The sequence below is a fragment of the Mixophyes fleayi genome, chromosome 11 (assembly GCF_038048845.1).
Source record: "Mixophyes fleayi isolate aMixFle1 chromosome 11, aMixFle1.hap1, whole genome shotgun sequence".
NCBI lineage: Eukaryota > Metazoa > Chordata > Amphibia > Anura > Limnodynastidae > Mixophyes > Mixophyes fleayi.
This window is the reverse complement of record NC_134412.1, coordinates 30,874,460-30,880,975: the sequence shown is the minus strand read 5'-3', so window position 1 is coordinate 30,880,975 and position 6,516 is coordinate 30,874,460. Positions and strand designations below refer to the sequence as shown.

Sequence of the window (6,516 nt, the reverse complement as noted above, 5' to 3'; positions counted from 1 at the left end):
TCAGTGAATATTGTAATATATCAGTACCACTGGACTTATACTGCTGAATCAGTGAACTTTGTAATATAGCAGTACCACTGGACTTATACTGCTGAATCAGTGAACTTTGTAATATATCAGTACCACTGGACTTATACTGCTGAATCAGTGAAATTTGTAATATATCAGTACCACTGGACTTATACTGCTGAATCAGTGAACTTTGTAATATATCAGTACCACTGGACTTATACTGCTGAATCAGTGAACTTTGTAATATATCAGTACCACTGGATTTAAACTGCTGAATCAGTGAACTTTGTAATATATCAGTACCACTGGACTTGTACTGCTGAATCAGTGAACTTTGTAATATAGCAGTACCACTGGACTTATACTGCTGAATCAGTGAACTTCGTAATATACCAGTACCACTGGACTTATACTGCTGAATCAGTGAACTTTGTAATAGCAGTACCACTGGACTTATACTGCTGAATCAGTGAACTTTGTAATATAGCAGTACCACTGGACTTATACTGCTGAATCAGTGAACTTTGTAATAGCAGTACCACTGGACTTATACTGCTGAATCAGTGAACTTTGTAATATATCAGTACCACTGGACTTATACTGCTGAATCAGTGAACTTTGTAATATATCAGTACCACTGGACTTATACTGCTGAATCAGTGAACTTTGTAATATATCAGTACCACTGGACTTATACTGCTGAATCAGTGAACTTTGTAATATATCAGTACCACTGGATTTATACTGCTGAATCAGTGAATATTGTAATATATCAGTACCACTGGACTTATACTGCTGAATCAGTGAACTTTGTAATATAGCAGTACCACTGGACTTATACTGCTGAATCAGTGAACTTTGTAATATATCAGTACCACTGGACTTATACTGCTGAATCAGTGAATATTGTAATATATCAGTACCACTGGACTTATACTGCTGAATCAGTGAACTTTGTAATATATCAGTACCACTGGACTTATACTGCTGAATCAGTGAACTTTGTAATATAGCAGTACCACTGGACTTATACTGCTGAATCAGTGAACTTTGTAATATATCAGTACCACTGGATTTATACTGCTGAATCAGTGAATATTGTAATATATCAGTACCACTGGACTTATACTGCTGAATCAGTGAACTTTGTAATATAGCAGTACCACTGGACTTATACTGCTGAATCAGTGAACTTTGTAATATATCAGTACCACTGGACTTATACTGCTGAATCAGTGAATATTGTAATATATCAGTACCACTGGACTTATACTGCTGAATCAGTGAACTTTGTAATATAGCAGTACCACTGGACTTATACTGCTGAATCAGTGAACTTTGTAATAGCAGTACCACTGGACTTATACTGCTGAACTAGTGAACTTTGTAATATAGCAGTACCACTGGACTTATACTGCTGAATCAGTGAACTTTGTAATATATCAGTACCACTGGACTTATACTGCTGAATCAGTGAACTTTGTAATATATCAGTACCACTGGACTTATACTGCTGAATCAGTGAACTTTGTAATATATCAGTACCACTGGACTTATACTGCTGAATCAGTGAACTTTGTAATATATCAGTACCACTGGACTTATACTGCTGAATCAGTGAACTTTGTAATATAGCAGTACCACTGGACTTATACTGCTGAATCAGTGAAATTTGTAATATATCAGTACCACTGGACTTATACTGCTGAATCAGTGAACTTTGTAATATATCAGTACCACTGGACTTATACTGCTGAATCAGTGAACTTTGTAATATAGCAGTACCACTGGACTTATACTGCTGAATCAGTGAAATTTGTAATATATCAGTACCACTGGACTTATACTGCTGAATCAGTGAACTTTGTAATATATCAGTACCACTGGACTTATACTGCTGAATCAGTGAACTTTGTAATATATCAGTACCACTGGATTTAAACTGCTGAATCAGTGAACTTTGTAATATATCAGTACCACTGGACTTGTACTGCTGAATCAGTGAACTTTGTAATATAGCAGTACCACTGGACTTATACTGCTGAATCAGTGAACTTCGTAATATACCAGTACCACTGGACTTATACTGCTGAATCAGTGAACTTTGTAATAGCAGTACCACTGGACTTATACTGCTGAATCAGTGAACTTTGTAATATAGCAGTACCACTGGACTTATACTGCTGAATCAGTGAACTTTGTAATAGCAGTACCACTGGACTTATACTGCTGAATCAGTGAACTTTGTAATATATCAGTACCACTGGACTTATACTGCTGAATCAGTGAACTTTGTAATATATCAGTACCACTGGACTTATACTGCTGAATCAGTGAACTTTGTAATATATCAGTACCACTGGACTTATACTGCTGAATCAGTGAACTTTGTAATATATCAGTACCACTGGATTTATACTGCTGAATCAGTGAATATTGTAATATATCAGTACCACTGGACTTATACTGCTGAATCAGTGAACTTTGTAATATAGCAGTACCACTGGACTTATACTGCTGAATCAGTGAACTTTGTAATATATCAGTACCACTGGACTTATACTGCTGAATCAGTGAATATTGTAATATATCAGTACCACTGGACTTATACTGCTGAATCAGTGAACTTTGTAATATAGCAGTACCACTGGACTTATACTGCTGAATCAGTGAACTTTGTAATAGCAGTACCACTGGACTTATACTGCTGAACTAGTGAACTTTGTAATATAGCAGTACCACTGTACTTATACTGCTGAATCAGTGAACTTTGTAATATAGCAGTACCACTGGACTTATACTGCTGAATCAGTGAACTTTGTAATAGCAGTACCACTGGACTTATACTGCTGAATCAGTGAACTTTGTAATATAGCAGTACCACTGGACTTATACTGCTGAATCAGTGAACTTTGTAATAGCAGTACCACTGGACTTATACTGCTGAATCAGTGAACTTTGTAATATATCAGTACCACTGGACTTATACTGCTGAATCAGTGAACTTTGTAATATATCAGTACCACTGGACTTATACTGCTGAATCAGTGAACTTTGTAATATAGCAGTACCACTGGACTTATACTGCTGAATCAGTGAACTTTGTAATATATCAGTACCACTGGATTTATACTGCTGAATCAGTGAATATTGTAATATATCAGTACCACTGGACTTATACTGCTGAATCAGTGAACTTTGTAATATAGCAGTACCACTGGACTTATACTGCTGAATCAGTGAACTTTGTAATATATCAGTACCACTGGACTTATACTGCTGAATCAGTGAATATTGTAATATATCAGTACCACTGGACTTATACTGCTGAATCAGTGAACTTTGTAATATAGCAGTACCACTGGACTTATACTGCTGAATCAGTGAACTTTGTAATAGCAGTACCACTGGACTTATACTGCTGAACTAGTGAACTTTGTAATATAGCAGTACCACTGGACTTATACTGCTGAATCAGTGAACTTTGTAATATATCAGTACCACTGGACTTATACTGCTGAATCAGTGAACTTTGTAATATATCAGTACCACTGGACTTATACTGCTGAATCAGTGAACTTTGTAATATATCAGTACCACTGGACTTATACTGCTGAATCAGTGAACTTTGTAATATATCAGTACCACTGGACTTATACTGCTGAATCAGTGAACTTTGTAATAGCAGTACCACTGGACTTATACTGCTGAATCAGTGAACTTTGTAATAGCAGTACCACTGGACTTATACTGCTGAATCAGTGAACTTTGTAATATAGCAGTACCAATGGACTTATACTGCAGGATTGTTTTGGGATATTTTTTTTTTTTTTTATAATTACTTTTTTTGTAATTTTTTTTATAACTTTTTTTGAAATTTTTTATATTTTGGGAATAATGGGGAAATAACAATGCCCTTAGAAGGACAGAGCACAGGACACAGCACCACTGAACTGAACAGGACACAGCACAGGACCCAGCAGCACCACTGAACTCAGAAGGACAGAGCACAGGACACAGCACCACTGGACTGAACAGGACACAGCACAGAACCCAGCAGCACCACTGAACTCAGAAGGACAGCGCACAGGACACAGCACCACTGGACTGAGCAGAACACAGCACAGCACAGCACAGAACTGAACAGCACAACACAGCACAGCACAGCACAGAACTGAACCGCACAGCACGAGATATAGCAGGACAGAGGACCACCTAACACAACCTCCCTCTACCCTGATCAATGCCCGAGTGAAGATGGCGGCGACTAGCGGGAAATATATAGGATCCGAGTATCGCGAGATCCGACAGCGGGATTATAACTCAGAGCCTCGGTTTCAGTTTTGCAATTGGCGGGAATACCCGGATCTGTCTCGGATCCGGCTCGGATCGGCAACGTTCGGGTGGGCTCGGATTTCAGATATCCGAGCCCGCTCATCTCTAATATTTGATAATGCTGGGAACCATGCACCTTGCTAGTCTGACAGAAATCCTCAGAACTTTGAGGAATTTTTGTGATCTGATTGACATAGCAATTACACTATTGCAAGTGGCAGCTCCCTGAAAATATGTCCATTACCCACAAAATAGTGGGGTGTTATAAGGTATAACCACTATAATAAATACATTAAAGGTAGCCATATAGCATCAGGGAGATATTATTATTATTATTATTATTATTATTATTTATTTATTTATAAGGCGCCTCAGATTCCATAGTGCTATAAACAGAAGCAAGAAACAAATAGATGAGGTAATCCATGTCAACAGCATAGATGAGTGTAAGTAATGCTATGTGGACTCACACAGAGTGCAGCAAAAGACGTGATGGGACGTACGGGGGACAGGAGACAGACATGGGACAATAGGTACAGAGGACCCTGCCCACGAGGGCTTACATTCTAGATGGAGGGGTGCTGAGAGACAGTAGGACCAACTGGGAAAAGAAAGAGATGGCAGGCGAGGAAGAGGAGGTGATGGATAGAAAGATCAGGAGGTGGTACGATAGGCGAGCTTGAAAAGGTGAGGTTTGAGTGTAAGATTTTATATGTATTTTCTATATGGTCTATCTTTTCTGTGAGTAAAAGCAAACAATTGTATATATCTGCACTGTGATTGTAGGTGAGTATACACTTACTACTAAAGTTGCAAGTGTATAATCACAAGTTTATTATGCTTCTATTTATGGAGGTGTGACATAGTATACCGATCTGACATTTACACAATGTGCCTCTTCCTACGACTATGCACATTTCTGTTTTGCAGTGGCTATTCCTGAGAACAGATAATAGACAAGCACCTTAAAATGTGCTGGGCAGACACTAGTGCAAAACCAAGACATGTTCCGATGCGTATCCAGTTCACTTTGTAAGTTATAAAGTTAAAATAGGGCAAGAAAGGAAATGATGCTTTGTGCATTTAGTGTATAACATTAAGCATTTATAAAAATATTGTGTTACTTTCCATGGTTGTGAATCTGGTGCAGCCTATTACATACAACCATGTCCCTTCAATGAATTACTCTTATTTCCATTTCCGTTAGTAACAGCTTGATTTATTTTTCCTGATAGGCTGCTTTCCACGCAATGACAGAGTGTTCCCTTTTTTTTTAGGAAGTACTGAGAGCTATACAAAGTACAGCTAGAAATGAAACTTTCAACTAATAGTGAAAACAAGTGATTCAGTGGAACCAAAGGAGAGAAGGAACAGTCTAGTGTTTATGGTAAGAAAGCAGGCTATATATTTTTTTTTTTTTTTGAACTTAGATGTCTTACAGCAAAGTCAGAGGGGAACTGAAATGATACCAAAACCATGCTGACATGTACATCCACCACTGCTAGAGAGCCACGCGCTGCCTGGTTCTGCCTTAGAGGAAACCACAACATAGAGGTGTCTAGTTATGCTGCATGAACTACTATAAAGTTAGGGTAAGTTGGGCATTGCAGAATCTTGAGCTTAAGGAACTGGTTTATTGTTTATAGTTTTATTTTACAGTACGCTGTAAAGATTTGTTTACATATACGATGGTATGTTATGTCATATAGACAGACTACTGAAAGTCATGTTAAAACAGTGCTGTATTTTAAGTAGGGATGTGCACCGGCGACTTTTGGTGTCTCGTGTTTTGTGTTTGTGTTTTGAATTCGGATTTTCGCGATGTTTTGGGTTCGGATTTGTTTCGCAAAACACCTGCCAAAAGGTTTTGGTTCGGATTTAAGGTTTTGGATTCGGACTTTTTTTTGAAAAAGGCATAAAAAGTTCAAAAATCAAGTTTTTGGGCTTATTTTCACTCCTACGCTATTATTAACCTCAATAACATTCATTAACAAGCATTTCCACTAATTTACAGTGTATTCTGAACACCTCACAATATAGTTTTAGTCCAAAACGTTGCAACGAGGTATCTTTCTGGACTGCGTAGTGGAGTGGTCCCCACAATATAATAAGAAAACCATCAACTGGTCTTAATCGCACCAAAAAATGTACCTGGACTGCGTAGAGGAG

General features: G+C 37.9%; 1 protein-coding gene across 2 annotated transcripts in view; it reads left to right on the top strand.

The window, feature by feature from the left end:
- Positions 1 to 5,647: 5,647 nt before the first annotated feature.
- Positions 5,648 to 6,516, top strand: part of LOC142106801 (uncharacterized) — a 43,046-nt gene continuing 42,177 nt past the window's right edge. Inside the window, exon 1 of one of the 2 annotated variants that reach the window (XM_075189813.1) lies at positions 5,648 to 5,734. The gene's annotated coding sequence lies outside the window, so the exon portion shown is untranslated. Of the gene's footprint in view, positions 5,940 to 6,516 lie in introns of both variants that reach the window. The other variant, XM_075189812.1, reaches the window with a different exon arrangement.